Genomic DNA, 18,856 nt, shown 5'->3' with positions numbered 1-18,856 from the left:
TAAACGAATGCCATATTTAACTTTCCAACGTCCCAGTTTCAGAATGTTAACTACCTTAATCACTAGTTCTATTGGAATTTCAAAGAATCTTTTCAACAGGTTTTTTCAATGTCAAATATACTGACAATCTTTTTCAGTTCTATTTTAATTTCCAACGTCCCAGTTTCAGAATGTTAATCTTCTTTCTATTGAACAGGTTTTCTTTCAACAGGTTTTCTCAGTGTCAAATATACTTTACCATTGTATTAAAATAAAATTTAGAGTCATATCCTTCACACATATATAACTTCGGAAATTACAGGCTTTCCCATTAAAAGTTGAATAACTAGGCAATACATTAGGCAATACAATCTTCTTTACGAGTTTATAATGCATCTTTAAAACTGGTGTATCAATTTCTTATAGCATTAAGTAAGCTATTTTTTACACTGATTCCTTAGATAAAATTAGATCTTAATCACTAGTTCCACTGGAACTCTAAAGAATCTTCTGTTTTTTCAGCGTCTAATATATTTTACCATTGTCACTAAAATGTAGAAAGAATTTAGGGAAAATATTGGCTTTCATATAAGGCTTTACACATTTAACTGAAAAATTAAGGCTTCCACAGAACACTAACACTAACACATACTTTTAAACTTAAGAAAAAAAATTAGATATATGCTTCCCCATTAGTTGAATAACAAGCTAAGTACATAGTTGTCCCTTTACGAGTATTTAAAATCTGTATAATTCAAATAAATTCTAACAATTTTTACATTGATTCCTTAGATAAAATTAATAGATTCTTAATTATATAGTTTATATCAAAACTGCCTACTTAACTTTCACTTACCAAATTAATTCAAAATTTGTGATATGTAACCAAAAACTAGACAAATTAGTTATCTCGCATGTTATGAAAAACTAAACAGAATACCATAGATATTTTATTAGATACTAAGTAACTGTACACATGACTAATGGTTTTTCCAGACAGAATTGTTTTAGGTCATCATACCAATCACAAAAGCTGGTTAACCACCTGGTCAAGGCATTGAGTAAACTTTAAAATAATAGTTTCACACTTTTAATCTGAACTTTGAGGCAAGTAAAACCTGTAGTTTGTAATTACTAGTATTGGTGAAACCAATCACTTTCAAGTTGACATAGGGATCAATAAAATTACTAATTGTCAGTCAGTTATACTCTTGAACTATCAATACAGGTTTTAATGTGGCATAGAGTGGAGTATCTCAAAAATGCCAGGCTAAAATGCTAGGCTCTATTCTCACCTCAATTCAATAACTGCAGAGTTAAAAATGAACATGATTTCTCGAGCAACAGGAGTACTCTGCTTGCATAGTCTTGCACTGTTCCAGTATGAATAACCTGTAAAACAAAAAAACTGCGGCAGAAAATGGTTGTTGCAATAGTACAACATTTATGTCAAAGATTATAATTTAGTAAAATAGTTTCGTTAACTTAGATGAACTGAAACCTTCAAACAAATTTTTCATGTACAGGTCAATCAGTTGTGAAGATTTTGACCAGAGCAGCCAACAACTGCCAAGCAAGTGCTTGCCAAATCAAGTGGGCCAGGGGTACCTAAAAGTGCTAACCAAAATAAAAATTAAACTTTGCCAGGGTACATAGTGAAGGCATATCATGATCTGGTATCAATTACTTATGAGTTTAAAGGGTACCAAAAGTACTTAGAAATGACCTGTCATGACCTTAAGAATCACAAGACAGGGTCGAGTGGTCCCAGGTGCAGAGAAAATCCACAAGAGGTCATAAGGTTAATTTGCCATAGGGTATAATCCAAGTATTAGTTACTTTTTACTTTCAGGGGTGCCCAAAACGGACGTAACCTAAGAAACACCAATATTAAAATGTCTAAGATCTAGGACAAGGGGTCAGCTACAAAATTTGCCAGGGATACTTAGAGGCAAGAATATTCTAGAACTATTTACTTTGAAATTCAGTTCTGTCAATTGTCAACTACCCGCCAGCTTTAATTACTTTTAAAAGTTTTTATATAACCTAATCACCATAGCTATGCATGGGTTTTGTTTACTGGTCTTTAGTGAAAAGGGCTTACTCATTGTACCTGTGAAAACATAGGCCTGTTCATTGTTTCTTATATAATGATCATGACTCAGTACTAGTATTTAAACTAACAAATTACTCCATTGTTTACTGATTTACGTTAGTTTAAACATCAAAATTATATTTCAGACTAAACAAAAAGAATTACGTTAAAACTTAGTGATTACAACAACTTAATCACTCAAAATTACGTTTATTATAAAACATTAAAAGTTAAGGTTCAATTAAGTTAATACAGATACACAAGTTTTACTACTGAAACTCGAAAATCAAAATCTCTAGAAAAATTTTATAAATTAAGCAACATTAACTGTTAACATGAAATAATTACGTTAACTTTATCATGGACTAATTAAACATTAACACAAACGTAATAGTTGCCAAGTTAAATACCTTACTAAAAATAGCTAAATTATCGAAAAAAAAATATCTATTCTTAAATGAAAACATGTTAATTTACGTTTGATGTCTTAAAAGAATATTCTTTGCCAGTTACGTTAAATTCTGAAAATTGCAAGACTGATTTACACTAACAACCTGAAAGGGAATAATAGATTAGTTAAAACCCCCCATACACCTTGCACCATAGGTCCTAAGACCTATAGTGCAGGGTATGAGAGGGGCCTCCACCCCTACAGGGGCACCGCCCCTGTAGGGGTGGAGGTAAAAAAAAGTTAATTTAGTGGAACTCACCTTAATTCAATTAGAAAAAATTCTTTGAGACGAAAGTGGTCTTGTTAAATTACTTCATTCTTGCATTTCTCATAAATGTGGCCCCTTGAGGAGCTGTCTTGCCTTCATCAAGCAGTTTTGACTTCACAAGCACCTGAAAGAACTTTGAATTACTGGAGAAAAAATGGAGATGCAAGTTATGAATGGCTTAATTTGACGTAATTGCTCGCTTAAGAAATTTGACTCCATTTTTGGATTTCTCACAAATGTCACTTCTTGAGAGGTTCTCTTTGCTTCATAAAGTAATTTGCTTTACAAGCACCGGGAGGATGTGAATAAATAAGTAAAATAAAAATTACGAACAGTAATTCACAAAAATTAAAGTAAAAAGTTCATTAAAGCAAGGCTTTGCACTAAGGCTTCAAGGCTTTGCACTAAGGCTTCAAGGCTTTACACTAAGGCTTCAAGGCTTTGCACTAAGGCTTCAAGGCTTTGCACTAAGGCTTCAAGGCTTTGCACTAAGGCTTCAAGGCTTTACTACTAAGGCTTTGCACTAAGGCTTTTTGCACTAAGGCTTCAAGGCTTTGCACTAAGGCTTCAAGGCTTTGCACTAAGGCTTCAAGGCTTTGCACTAAGGCTTCAAGGCTTTGCACTAAGGCTTCAAGGCTTTGCACTAAGGCTTCAAGGCTTTGCACTAAGGCTTCAAGGCTTTGCACTAAGGCTTCAAGGCTTTGCACTAAGGCTTCAAGGCTTTGCACTAAGGCTTCAAGGCTTTACACTAAGGCTTCAAGGCTTTACACTAAGGCTTCAAGGCTTTCCACTCGAGTCGGGTATCTTAAAAGGCACATTCTAATCAAAATTAAGTAAATCTGAATACTGACCTTTGAGTAACTTTTGATGACCCGAGAGCTGAGAGGAACTGTTGACCCTAGAGAGCTTCTTCTGAAAAATATTTGATTTTAGTACAGGAATAAACGACAAAACCTAAATATTTGGTAAACTAGGCGTGAGAAGTACGCTATACGTCAGCTAACTTTTCACAATGTTGATGAAAAATTGAATTTTATATATCAAAGACAGGTATTAACTGTTGAATTTCAGTTCAGGTCTTGACAGCATCTGATTTGAGGGTCAGTACAACAAGATCTCAAGATATTGAAAATGAGACTAAACATAGCTTACAAGCTACAGTTTCTGAGAATACTTAAAATTTTAACACGAATTAAAGCCTATTACAACAATCCGACATAATAGCCAGTACAGCAAGATTTAACTGAAAAGGAGATTAAATATTAAAATTTTATACAATGTACAAGCTACAGTTTTTAAATATACCTAAAATTATTCTTAAACATGAAATAAAAACCTATTACAACAAGCTATATTACGTAACCAAGAATTATTACTGCAATAACGGGAAACAAAACCAAGTGGCTGATATTACTAAATTCTTGCATAATTAATAGATATAAAATTACAATAATGAAGCTTGTCTGCAGATGCCTGAAGAATCGCCAATAACTACAGGTACCTTGAATCCACTAACTGCCTAATTAATTCCCACCTGTACACAGCTACTTCGCCCCAGGTAACGAGAACTCATCCCACAAACTGACAAGTTCCTTCGTTAAAGAACGAAAATAACACGGCCAAACCACGTCGCCCCCGAGGCGAAAATTGTATAACTAATGATGTACTTGCTCAGAAATCATTTGCCGTGACGTCACCGGCAAGGATCACGGAGTCGCCGTTTTCTAAACTAGGACGGTTCCAAGGACAACTAAGCCCCCGTTTTCTGTTGAAGGGGTGACTCTTAAAACAATTCGTTGGACGCTTTGACGGTCAACATATGATTCTGCTTTTTTATCGTTTCTCGGTTTTTTTTTTATAGGAATTGGCTTCTGTTTATCATAATAAAACCTTTTTTGACAAATATCTAACTAGGTCTTACGTTCTGAGGAATATTTATTAGCAAAGGACTTTGTTTTTTTAGATACTTATAGCAAAAATACATAAACGAAAACTGAAACTGAATTTTTTATTTCAGCAAATAGGGTGATCTTAGGAGCCAGTTGGGGGGAGGGGGTGTTTGGTGATGGATAGGGGACAGGGGAGCCGGGGTGGAATATGCTATTAATTCCTTGATTTATCTTGTCCATTTTGCAAAAGGAATTTTTTGGAGACTTTTGAACAAAGGGTAGTGAAACAATTTCCCCTTTGTCACTGTGTCAAGATTTTGGGTGATAAATGAGTTAGAGATTTTCCCTTGGCTCCTGACGAGCCATGACAAAGGTTCAAAAAACTGGATGTCATTTAGAAAAATGAAATATAAAGATACACTATATTTATGCAAATGTATATCATATTTCCATATTACAAATAATAAGGCCTCAGGAAAAAAGTCACAGAAAAAAATTCACAATCATCAAACAAAAAAGCCGGAATATTAACATCCTAAATATTCCCAACGAGCAACTTGGTACCATGACCATGACAAACAAGTGTTATCTGAAAACAATATTGTTATCCATTCCTCTAGCCCAAACACATACCGGTTCCTCACTTTGAAACAAACTAAAACAAGTAGAAAACACGCCGAAGTTTCTTCGGCGCAATCGAGTTTTCTGCACAGCCGCTACAGCGTATAACGAGGCCATCGAGAATAGATGTATCTTTCGGTGGTCTCGGTATAATGCCGTATGAGCCGCGGCCCATGAAGCTTGAACCACGGCCCGGTGGTGGCCTAGCCTGTATCGTTTCCAGAAGCATAATCATGGCTAAATTTAACCTTAAATAAAATAAAAACTACTGGGGCTTGAGGGCTGCAATTTGGTATGTTTGATGATTAGAGGGTGGATGATCAACATACCAGTTTGCAGCCCTCTAGCCTCAGTAGTTTTTAAGATCTGAGGGCGGACAGAAAAAGTGTGGACGGACAGACAAAGCCGGCACAATAGTTTTCTTCTACAGAAAACTAAAAAAAAACTGATCTTGCAGAAAACATACGTCATCCACCATTAAATCGACACAGAACACAACAAAACCACCTCTCTCTCTCTCTCTCTCTCTCTCTCTCTCTTGGTCAAAAGAAATACCATAAGACGGAGATGTTACACAAGTATTGCACTGAACAGCCGCCTGACCACTCCAATAATTGCTCATATGACCCCGTGCGTGAAAAAAAAGAAAGAAATCATTAATACAAAGGCATCCTCCATCCTACTAGCTGGGCCACTTGTCAAGATTTTGGGTGGTGAGTTTAGATATTTTCCCTTGGCTTTTGATGGGTCAATGACATAGGTTCAAAAAAAGCTGGACTCAATTAGAAAAATTAAATATAAAGATGTACATATATAAGCAAATATATATATTATGTCCATGTACAATTATAATTAATAGATTATCAATCTTATTGTACGCGATTACCGTATATTTGTAAGTGGAAATATGATATACATTTGCATAAATATATGTATATCTTTGTATTTTATTTTTTCTGATGAACATCCATTTTTTTAACTCCCTAGAACTCATTTGTCACCCAAAATCTTGACACACTGACCTGGTTTATATATAAATTAATCTACAGTACGCCGAATGATTTTCCGAATATCTTTGCTAACGTATGATTTTGCCTGAATAATCTGTGGGTCCCACGTAGATAATTTATCACAGGAGTAACAGATAACAACATTAATATAATTAATTAAGGGAGAAAGAATGCATATGGAGATTAGAGAACCACGTAAGGAGTTTCCTATACTTGTGCATATTGATTCTACATAAAGCTTTGAACAGGTATTTTTAGTTTCCTCAAAGCCCATGCAAAGAAAGTTATTTATTTTTAGGTATATTAAATCATTTTTAAATCTATTATTTCAATTTTATCAAAGACCCGAGAAGAATTACAATATATAATCAAATCAAAAAAACATCTGAATTCTCGCGCCTCACAAAACGAAAACCAGGTTCTACTTGTTCTTGTTAGCGATCCTTGCCCGGAAAACGGGGACTTCATGGTCCTTGCTGGTAAACGTCAACAGGAGCTGTTTTCAAACGGAAACGTGAGACATCTAGTTTGAGCTATCGCTTCGGAGCCGGCGAACCATTTTGGCTTTTCCTTTCCCTGAGTGATCGTGGTTTCGGGAATATCGTTGTTGTATTGGCTTCGTTATTGAAGAAACTGCTTGCTGTGGGTGTTATGTCCGTGCGTGATGAGAATTTGGAATGGTGAGCTGGAGTTCCCAGGGTAAGTCTACGTGGAGTTGTTTGGATCTTAAACTATTGGCTGGTGCTTAGGTTAAGTTTCATTGCTGTTTGTGTTATCAGTCTTAGTAGCCTAACGTGTTAACGTGATGTCATTTGTGGTTTTAAGCGCTCTGACAACGTTTAGGCTAAATTTGGTACGTTATTTCTGAAGGCTAGGCTAAGTTTCAGTGTTTTAATGCCCGTAGCTCTTTAACTTTTAAAGTTTCAAGTTGCCGTTAGTGCTGGTTTTCTAATTAACGTTACTTGATACGCTTTTATGACCTGCTCATATTTAGAGCCTAGGCTAGGTTTCAGTGCTTGTCCTTTAACGGTTTCGCTTTCGCTTTGAAGTTTCTAAGTGTCAGGTTTCAACGCTTTACCCGTAGCGGTTTCGCTCCTAAGTTTTTAGGAGTCAGTTTCCAGGTGCCATTTAAGGGCTCAGATTTTCCAAGACTTCATTTAATACGTTTACTAAAATTATCTCTAAAACCTAGGTTGTTTGTTTGGTTTGTAACCGTAGATGTTTTCTAGGTTAGTGTAGTTTAAAATTGCCTTTAAAGCATTTTAAAGTTTTTAGCAAGTTATTCATTGTTTTTACTACGCTAAATTGAAGACTTGCTTTATCTAAAGCGTAGGCGAAGTTTGTACAGTTTTTTTATTTAGTGGTGTAACTTTTGTCTGTAGTTTTAAACTTCTGTATTGTGTTCCTAAACATGCTTACAATATAGCCGTTTGCTCTTTGCTTATGATATTTTATACCCTAAACTTTAAGACTTGCTTAGTTTTTGAAGACGTGCTGGTCTTAACGTCAAGCTTCATAATTTGGCAATATTCAAGGACTTCATTTTCCCTAAATTTTGAAGTTTTTAACTATACTAGGTGACTTAAGCTACCAATTTTGTCTTAACCTGCCATTGGTGGAATACAGAAAACTTTGGAATTAAAGAAATGCCTTTAAATTTTAATTGTTCCTAGCCTAAATCTTCATATGTCAGTACTCAAGTTTTAATTCAGTTCTTGCGTAAGCTTTTTTAATGGGTACTTGCTTTAGTTCTGATATAATTTTGTTTAATGGGTATTTATTTAATGGGTACTTGTCTGATATTTTTTTTAGCTTTATACCAAACTTGTCCTCTGGCAGTGATCATTAATTTTAAAATTGTGTGGGTGGACCACTTTTGTACGTACTGTATATTCAGGTGCAAGAGGAATTTTATATAATTTTTTAACTTTAACCTAAAATTTTCGTGCTCTGTGAGTACTGGTTTAGTTTTAAATCTTTAGTGGGCCATGGACTTCTGACTACATACTGAATATTTTTCAGGTTGATGAGAGCATTTTAAAAGAATATTTCTGTACTACAGCACCGTGGAGTTAAAACCAATAAGCTGAATAAAACCAATAAGTTAAAATATACAATCAAACTTCTGAGGAATAGGATACGTCAATGATGATTCAAAATCTCTTGACCCAAGTAGAAAAACTTCACACTTCCTTAATCATTGGTTTATTGAATTAGGTGAGTAAAGTATTTTTTGGTTTTTTAAAAACCAAACCATACTAACATTTTTTTTTACCTCCATCCCTACAGGGGCCCCTGTAGGGGTGGAGGCCCCTCCCATGCACTGCCCCACAGGTCTTTGGACCCGTGGGCAGGTTCGAGGGAGGTTCTTACTAACCAACACAAACTCGCTTAGTTTTTGCAATTGAAGTAATAAGTTAACGTAACATTAAGATTTTTTTGGTTTTAATATTTTAAAAGTAACTTAACTAATAAGTTCTATCAAATTTGGTTTTAAAGATTTTTGGTTTAGTCTAAAAGTAACGTCAATGTCTAAGTGCTCGAAGTTCACGAGGAATGTTTTAAGAGTTTTGGTTTTTAAATATTTGAATAATTTAAAGTAACTATTAATTCATAGTTTTTGGTTTTGAGTAACTGATAAAATTAGTTGGTTTAGGTTTTCGTGAATTCAATCATTTTGCTTGAACTTTTATTTGAAAATTTATTACGCAGGTGCTGATAAGGTTTTGACTTTTAACTTTTTTACTTTATTTTGGTTTTTGATAAATGCTAGTCATGTATCTTAGATTTCAAATTTAAGTTTTATAGGGTTGTTCCATATAGTAGTCTTTTGATTTTATTGAAAGCTCTATTTTAAAATAGTATAATTTATAATTCAAAACTGAATTTCCTAGCTTTGTTTGAACTTTATTTTTTTATGTAGGTAAACCTTTTAAAGTTAAGTTTGACTTTCCATTGCAATTGAGTCTAATGCTTAAACTTTAGCTTTATTTTCAAACTTCATTTAAAACTGGCCTCTTCAATTTTTGCCCCTTTAAATTTGGGGGGGGGGAGGCGTCCAGAGGCTTTTAAGTTTAAAAAGTAAAATCAAATCTTGTATCAAAAAAACAAATTCATAAGTTATAACTTTATAGACTGTCCAATATTAAACAGGCTTTTAAGAGTAATTAGAGTATCTATGGAAACATTTACCTATGGAAACTTTCAGTTCATAGGAGTAAGACTTGCTTTACTGAATGTGCAATATTTTAATTGTACTTCAGTTGCCAATACCTTTTTCTGCCGCATTCTCTTATTTGCAGGAAAGGCTTAGTGGAAGTCCTTTAAAGACTAGGAAGGCTGAGTACTCAGGTTATTCAATCAAGAAATCAAGAATTGTGGCTTAAGCCCGAAACAGTTTTATTTAGGTGAGAATGGAGCCGGGATATTGATACTCTTCAGTCATGCTACAGTATGCGTTTATGCTATGTATTTTTGTCACATTATGCTTTAGTCTGTGCCCCAGTCTGTGCCCCCGGTTAGATCTGTTAGTCTGTGCCCCCCTGTGCCCCACTGTTAGATCTGTGCCCCACGGTTAGATCTGTGCCCCCACGGTTAGATCCCCCCACTGTTAGTCTGTGCCCCCACGCAGATCTGTGCCCCCACGGTTAGTCTGTGCCCCCACGGTTAGATCTGTGCCCCACGGTTAGATGTGCCCCCACGGTGCTGTGCCCCACGGTTAGATCTGTGCCCCCACACTGTTAGATCTGTGCCCCCACGGTTAGATCTGTGCCCCCACGGTTAGACTGTTAGTCTGTGCCCCACGGTTAGATCCCACTGTTAGTCTGTGCCCCCACCTGTGCCCCCACGGTTAGATCTGTGCCCCCACGTTGTTAGATCTGTGCCCCACGGTTAGATCTGTGCCCCTGCCCACGGTTAGATCTGTGCCCCCACGGTTAGATCTGTGCCCCCACGGTTAGATCTGTGCCCCCACGGTTAGATCTGTGCCCCCACGGTTAGATCTGTGCCCCCACGGTTAGATCTGTGCCCCCACGGTTAGATCTGTGCCCCCCTGTGTGCCCCACGGTTAGATCTGTGCCCCACTGTTAGTCTGTGCCCCCACTGTTAGTCTGTGCCCCACTTAGATTAGTCTTTGTGCCCCCCACTGTTAGATCTGTGCCCCAAGATATGCTTTAGTTTGGGCCTAAAATTGATTGATTCAATTAGTGATATAAAACTTTAAAATTTAAGTTTTAAAGTAATTCTTATATCAAAACTCTTGTCCGCCAGTGACTATTAATTATTAAAAACCTTAATAAATTTCGCATTCTGTTGACCATGACTTGTTTACACTAATCTGTTTTATGATCTGGTTGAATAAATATTAAACATGGCTTTAAGAAACTGATTATTGAAGATTTTTAATCATAAGTCTGGTTATGTACAGATTATTTGATATTCAAGGAAAGTTATGGTGTCTCGTTTAATAAATGAAACCAGTCTAGATATAGAATTTTCTAAATTTTTATTTCCTTACATGAATGACACATTTAGCAGTAAAGTAGAAATTTCTACTAAAACCTGCAGTTGGAATGTTATTTCTTATAACTAGATTGTTCAATTTATAATGAAAAAGTTCACATCTGTTATACAGTACATAGCAGGTCCTTTAAATGACTAAAATGACATTAAGGGCCAGATAAGAGTATTTTAAGGAATCTTTACACTTGAAGATTGAAATAAATTAAACTGCATTGCCTACAGTCAGTGTGCAGTAAAGGCTATTAAATATGTTAAACTGCATTACCTACAGTCAGTGTGCAGTAAAGGGTATTAAATGTGAAGTCTGAAAGTTTTAGACTTAAATTGATTAATGGTCAGTGTTAACTGATGGTCAAATATAAACTGATTGGTCATAATATATTAACTGATAGGTCAAATATAAATTGGTCATATATTCGTTAACAGATGGTCAAATATAGGCTAATTGGTCATACTTTTAAGTTTTTTAAGCTTACTGGTGGTTAAATATAAATTGATTGGTCATGAAATAAATGGAAAGGTTTGTTTCAATAGAGCAACTGAAAAACAAGGTAGTTTGAGGTTTAAGCTGCGTCCACACGATCGAGCTTTGTTCGACGAACTTTGAGAGAGGTAAAGTCAGAAATTTTCCTTCTAACGTCACTCCGGACGAAGTTCGTCGAACAAAGCTCGATCGTGTGGACGCAGCCCTAAACTGGTTAGTTTTCATAATTCACGAACGTTTGTTTCGACAGAACTGTATAAAGTTAGTCTTGGTACCTATTGGCAATACCACGAGCTAAGTGTTTTGAAATCTTGTATTAGTATGAAGGTGTGAAACTCGCTGATTTCCGCCAATTTTAATCTCTATTTAATGAACAATATTGTCACTACCTCAAAGAATTTCACTAAAGCTGCAGTTTAGTATTTGGTAAAATCCCCATTAAGTTTAGTAGCTAAAAATTTAAATGGTGTCGCGGTAACGAGTGCTTGTGATAATCTACAAATTAGACAGCATGTTGAGTTTCATTGATGGTAAATTTAATAGCCTTAAAGTAAAGCTCATTAGTTAGTACAAGAGATTTGACTTAAAAACTGAGTCAGCTGAGGGTCCATTCAGAGTTAATTTTACTGAAAGGATTAAACTTAAAATTTTACAATGGAATATTTACAATATAACAGTATACATAGGCATTTAACACTGGCTGTTTTCTCTTGAAATTACCTAACAGGTTAGTGAAGAGATACTTAGGACAATCATTATGGTAACTATGGGCAAAAAATTCAGATTATTAAATTCTAATTATACCAAAATTTATACCAATTTATCTTTTTTAGGCTTAAGTTGCTACATGAGACAGCTACGTAAAAGGTATATTTGAAATATTACCTGAGAATGGTTCCTTTCTCTTTAATCACATAAAAAATTGACTAAATTTAAGTTCAAAATTTTAGCACAATCAAGAACCAGTGAAAAATAGTTCCCTGAAGTGTTGACTCACATAGCCCATTCCTGCTGGCATTACTGATTTACGGAATGAATTTAAAAATACATGAATATATTCTATATTTTACAAGGGGCCAAGTGTTTTTTTTTTTTTTTCCTATTATGAAAGTAAATACACGGGCCTCTCCAGTAGGTGTTTGTCGAGCTTAAAACTAGGCAGACACGATTTATATTTAGATAAATTTGTTATACTGGATTACAGAAAAAGGAACATTCAAATAGAATGTTTCCATCCAATTATCTTTGAAAATGTAACTTCTGAAAAGAATGAATTTTCAACTTCTAATTTCTCGGAATCGACTCCCATAAACTCATCTGTCACGGGGCATTTCATCAAAACTATTCGCGCAGATTCTGAATCAACATTTATCTAACGCTATTACCATTCCAAAGCGTCCTCACTCAAACGTATTAAAATATTCTGACATATGTTCTGTAGCAGCCGCTGGACAAATGAAAAGCAAACAGTCGTTATATTGCTCTATACAGCCTCAGAGAAAAAGCCAGTACGCAAATTGTCAAGCGTGTTAGACACTTTTGTTCGTGTGTACTTTTGTGTATTCAGCCGAGTTTGAACTTTCATGCTCTCTGCATGTTCCGGTGAGAAGATCTTGACAGAGAGAAACATAAGGAACATAATAACCCAAGTGTTTGTACTACAATGTGTATTCATAACTTATATGTACGTGTACTTTTGTACATTTAACCCCGTTTTAATTATTTTGATGCACATTTAACCCGATTTAATTATTTTAATGCAAACATGTTGAGAGGTCAAAATGAGAGAGAGAGAGAGAGAGAGAGAGAGCACAACTTACCCAAGTGTTTGTACACTATTGTTCAAGCGTGTACTTTTGTACATTTAACCTCGTTTTAATAACTTAAATGCACTTAGCATGTTCGGGTTAAGAGATCGGGAAATGGAGATAGAAAGAGAGAGACCAGTTCAGAGGGTAGACTAACTTTTAATCAAAATTAGACATCATTGAACACAAGAGAGTTAATCTCACCCTTTGACATTTAACCTCGTTTTAATAACTTAAATGCACTTAGCATGTTCGCTAAGAGAGAGAGAGAGAGAAAGAGAGAGAGAGAGAGAGAGAGAGAGAGAGAGATTGAGAGAGAGAGAGAGAGAGAGAGAGAGAGAGAGAGAGAGAGATGAAACCGTAACAAGCATGTCGACTGTTATAAACTAGTTCGCAAACATACTATTATTGTTTTCCATTAAATACCCTTACGCTCAAATATGATTTCAATATAATGGACGGTCGAGACGGTACGTCCCCATCCTAGGTACGTGAAGTACCGTGTCGAAGATCCGACCGAGTGTTGAGAAATACTGGCAAGGTCTGTTGGGTGGTTTGTCCAAACATGGCAGTGAATCCCCGTAGAGTTTTGCAATATATTTTTTTAAAAGCTCGATATAATTACGTTCAGATCTAACCTAAAATAAATGTATGGTAATTATCAAAATAGAAATATTTACTATTGTCTGATCTACACATGTTGCATTTTGCTTGAAAGCACATTTAAAAGATAAGTTTAATCCATATCTCTATTAATATCATTATTATTATTATTGATGTTCTGGCTATTATTATTATATTATTATTATTATTATTATTATTATTATTATTATTATTATTATTATTATTATTATTATTATTATTATTATTATTATTATTACTATTATTATTAATGTTTTCAAATCATTAAAAATATATCTGAAAAATTAAATATTTTATTTTTATTATTAATATCCAATGACTATTACATTTGGTTTCCTTCAAATCACAAAATATATCGAACAAATTAAAATTTAGACAAATAAAGAAGGGATTACTAACTCTAAGAGTCAAAGAGAGAGAGAGAGAGAGAGAGAGAGAGAGAGAGAGAGAGAGAGAGAGATAATGACATCAGACTCACGACAGAAAAACATCATTAATTTTACACTTCCTGGATAAAACTCGACATATATTTTAACCAGCAATTCTGTTATATCCATTAATACTTTATTTATATCAGAATTCCGACTCATAAATTTTGTGTATTAAATTCTCCTTATTTTTTCCTTTACAGGAAAGTCTTGTGGTGAGGTTGGCTGGGCTGGAACCAACCACATTCGAGCAAGTACCAGGTACATCACTAAACATCAGTTTATTCAGGAATGAGGAAGTCCATCTCCAACTCTCGCGCTCTCTCCTGCTCTCGTGGGATTAACTCCGGGGTCTCTCAGGTGAGTTTTGTATTTAATGAGGTCAGTTGTGTATGTATATATATATATATATATATATATATATATATATATATATATATATATATATATATATATATATATATATATATATATATATATATATATATATACATACAGTATTTATATTTCATTCTTTCTTCCTTGCAATATTGTCTTTTGCTTACACGACCCTCCATTGATATGCAAATCTTGACAAACACTGCAGGCTTCACCCCGCAGGTTAAAAATTATTATTCACCCAGTTTCTGTCAGTTCCCAAAATTCTTTTCTCAGCATTTCTACATTGTATATTTTATGCATTCCAGAATCCAGGATTCCTGGAACCACTTTTAAATATATGTATGTATGACTTTTCCAGGCTTTATTAATATCTTCCTGTCATGGAACGCAATGACATCGTTTGTCAGTATTTGTCATAAGAGTAAAATTGGAACCTTTATGAGATTTTTCCTCTTTGAAAAGAAAACTATTGTGCCGGCTTTGTCTGTCCTCACTTTGTCTGTCCGCCCTCAGATCTTAAAAACTACCGAGGCTAGAGGGCTGCAAATTGGTATGTTGATCATCCACCCTCCAGTCATCAAACATACCAAATTGCAGCCCTCTAGCCTCAGTAGTTTTTATTTTATTTAAGGTTAAAGTTAGCCATAATCGTTCTTCTGGCAACGATATAGGATAGGCAACCACTGGGCAGTGGCTATAGTTTGATGGGCCGCGGCTAATACAGCATTATACCGAGACCACCGAAAAATAGATCTATTTTCGGTGGCCTTGGCTATATGATTAACAGAAAACTCGATCGTGCCGAAGAAACTTTTGCATGCTGTTAATCTCGTCTGGTGAGAGAGAGAGAGAGAGAGAGAGAGAGAGAGAGAGAGAGAGAGAGAGAGAGAGAGAGAGAGGGAGAGGAGTTGACTAATGACAAAATTAGACAGAGAGAGAGAGACTAAGGACAAAATTAAACACAATCAGATGTTAATTTCACCTAGAGAGAGAGAGAGAGAGAGAGAGAGAGAGAGAGAGAGAGAGAGAGAGAGATTAGACTAAGGACAAAAATTAATTTCACCTAGAGAGAGAGAGAGAGAGAGAGAGAGAGAGAGAGAGAGAGAGAGAGAGAGAGAGAGAGAGAGAGAGAGAGATTGCTCTCTGAAACTTTCATTAAAGCTGTTGGCAGGCAAAGCACCTGGCTGAGATCATCTCACAAAAATCTGGAGTGAATTTGGTAGAGGCTTTGTGCATGCACAAGACGTATTAATTAGCTGGAAATTATAAATATCTGGAGAACTAATTAAATACAGACGTCCTCATCTGCCTGGTGTGGTTTGTGTGTGTACCCACACACACACACACACACACACACACACACACACACACACACACACATATATATATATATATATATATATATATATATATATGTTGCTTCATACATCTACACAAAAGCACCATCAACACTGCATCAGCACCTTCCATTGCTCTGGGATTCTTACCTCGATTAGCCTCTCGGGACATTGGCCCTTTATGGCCTGAAAATGGAAAGCCGAGTATCCTATAACCTTTGTCACAGCCTCAATTTAATTCCTACCTCAGGTGTGGTGGTAAATCCTAGTGGCAAAGCACACTTGGCCCTGGAGCTTACATGAAAGCTCAGAGCTAAACCGTTTCTCAGGCTGGGTGTCTTGACAGTTCTTTTATCACTAATTTTAATGCTCATTATTATTATTATTATTATTATTATTATTATTATTATTATTATTATACATACCAAGATGCTCTCTGCGTTGAAAGAACAATATTTTACAGACTCACGAGACCACAAATCACAATCGCTTAGCTTCATACAAGACTTTTGTTTAATACGACGAAATAAAACCAGCTAGATAATAGTTCCGTATAATCTCAGAGCTAAGGATAATTGCACGTGTGATTGGAAATGAGAAATGAGGCTTTGATTGAGCTTAATATCCATGAATAATAATCATTCAAAGCCATCATTATCCTCCATCAAGTTTTAAACTTTGTTTCTGTAATGACTGCTGAAATGGGAATTGTACACCTCATTTGACATTGCGAATCATCAATTAATGGCGCTTCTGTACGACACTTCTTGCAAACAAATGTCGGAAACATGTTGCATACATATCACAAACATGGTGAGGGCAAATTATGACCCGTAGGTGGAGTATGAATCTTTGGTAAATGTTGGACAGTTATGAACTAAGGGTGCTTCCACGCTAGACTTGTCACAAACATACATCAGAAACATGTTGCATACTGTAACGACCCGAGTGGGCCGTTATGCAGGTTCTTTAACATACTCAGGACGGGGCTGTCATGACTGACGGCAGATGCAACAAACAAAGGAGGGGGAAACAACAAAAACAATAAAATGAGCTTAAAATATTAATTTATTTTTAAAATTTACAAGTGAGTCAGGTCTGGCAAAAAGATAAAAACCATAAATACAAAAAAAGCCAAAAGGCAGCACTAAACAAAATCCAGTTAAAATAAACAAAAAAAAGTAGCTTTAAAAAAAAAGGCAAAAATAAACAACAGCAGGCAGAAAAAAAATACCAAACATACGTCCTCCATCGGGGCACCAAGACAGCCCTCAGCTGCGTAACAGGGACAAAAACCCACCAACCAGAATACCCCGATGGAGACGTCAGGACAGCCTCACGCTGTCATCAAAGATGAGCAGCTCGTGGTCACACGACTACTCATGGTCGCACTCCACCTCTACGACGTGCCCCACTTCGTAGGCGTGCTCCAATTTGCTGCTCATAAACTCGACCAACGTCGGCTCCAAAAACTGCCTGCTGCTGCTGCCACTGCCGCTACCCTTGCTGCCCTACCAGACCCGACTGGCGAAAGAAAAACGGCAGCTCACCGGTGAGAACATCAAAACAAAAAAAAAAAAACTGAAGGTAAGGAGGCAGCAATCCACAAAAGGGAACAGCGGGGAACCAGCAGTTCCCACAAAACCATCATCAGAAACGTGACACATACATATCGCAAACATGTTGACAACAAATCAACGACTGTAAGTGGAGAATGAATCTTTAGTAAGTGCTGAGTTATCATCAACTAAGGGTGTTTCCACACTAGACTTGTCACAAACACACATCAGAAACATGTTGCATACATAGACAAACATGTTAACAACAAGTCAACGACTGTAAGTTGAGAATGAATCTTTGCTTTGATAAGTGTTGGGTTATCATCAACTAAGGGTGCTTCTGTAAAAGACTTGTCACAAACACATGTCGGAAACATGTTGCATACATATCACAAATATATTGAAAACAAGGCATCAACCGTTAGGTGAAGAACGAATCTTTGGTGAATGCTGGATGATCATCAATTGAGGATGCTTCCATTAGACTTGTCACAAACACACATCAGAAACATGTCTCATGCATATCACAAACATGTTGATAACAAGTCAACAACTATAAGGTAGCATACGAATCTTTAGTAAATGCTGGATAGTCATCAGCTAAGGGTGCTTCCACACCTGACTTGTCACAAACACGTTGTAAACATGTCACATACATATCACAAACACACTGACAACAAATCAGTAACCATAAGATGGAGAACGAATCTGGTAAATGCTGGATAGTCATCAACTAAGGGTGCTTCCACACTAAACTTTGTCACAAACACGTCGGAAACATGTCTCCTACATATCACTAACATGTTGAAAACAAGTGGGAAACAAGTCGAAAACGACTCTTTGTTAAATGCTGGGTAATAATATGAAACATTGGTTATTATAGCCAAAAAGTTGCTGACTTGTATCGAACTTATTTATGCTGTGCGTGCAACAAGTTAGCAACGTGTGGGTATATATATTTTGCTGCCGCGTGGACGCAAATACAAATAATATTCGAGTATCTGTGATAGGCTCTTAAGTGGTAATATCCGAGACTTTGAAATGGAAGTAATGCAAAATGTAATTATTATTAGCGTTTGGTCACTGTAATTAACCTGTAATTGTCTCAGATGATTATGAGAAGCGCCAAATTATTAATATGTAATTATCATAGCGGCTCAATATATGCATTTGTTATCTTAAATTTTGTTCAGTGGGAAAGAATATAATATATTTCTCGATATACGTATAAATAACCAATTCAGCGAATTAAGACTAAACCTGGAAATAGTGAATCACTACATTTTATAACTATTCCATGTGGTGCACTGTAGGCATTACTTAATGTTCTTTGCAGCGTGTCTTCAGCCCTTAGCTGCACCCCCTTTCTTTCCTTTTACTGTA

At 35.8% G+C, this 18,856-nt stretch overlaps 2 long non-coding RNA genes across 3 annotated transcripts; one reads left to right on the top strand and one right to left on the bottom strand.

Moving 5' to 3' along the window:
- Positions 1 to 654: 654 nt before the first annotated feature.
- Positions 655 to 4,421, bottom strand: LOC136831781 (uncharacterized). 2 transcript variants are annotated; one of them, XR_010850969.1, is made up of 4 exons: positions 4,328 to 4,421; positions 3,645 to 3,705; positions 2,785 to 2,917; positions 655 to 1,853 (listed from the first exon to the last, which is right to left on the bottom strand). It is a non-coding gene; the product is annotated as an uncharacterized lncRNA (long non-coding RNA). The 2 variants fall into 2 exon arrangements; XR_010850970.1 differs by having other exon boundaries at positions 655 to 1,371.
- Positions 4,422 to 6,829: 2,408 nt separating this feature from the next.
- LOC136831780 (uncharacterized) lies at positions 6,830 to 9,817 on the top strand. Its single transcript, XR_010850968.1, has 3 exons — positions 6,830 to 7,012; positions 8,336 to 8,530; positions 9,616 to 9,817. It is a non-coding gene; the product is annotated as an uncharacterized lncRNA (long non-coding RNA).
- The last annotated feature ends 9,039 nt before the right edge of the window (positions 9,818 to 18,856 follow it).

The sequence above is a fragment of the Macrobrachium rosenbergii genome, chromosome 48 (assembly GCF_040412425.1).
Source record: "Macrobrachium rosenbergii isolate ZJJX-2024 chromosome 48, ASM4041242v1, whole genome shotgun sequence".
NCBI lineage: Eukaryota > Metazoa > Arthropoda > Malacostraca > Decapoda > Palaemonidae > Macrobrachium > Macrobrachium rosenbergii.
This window is presented reverse-complemented; position numbering and strand designations above follow the sequence as displayed.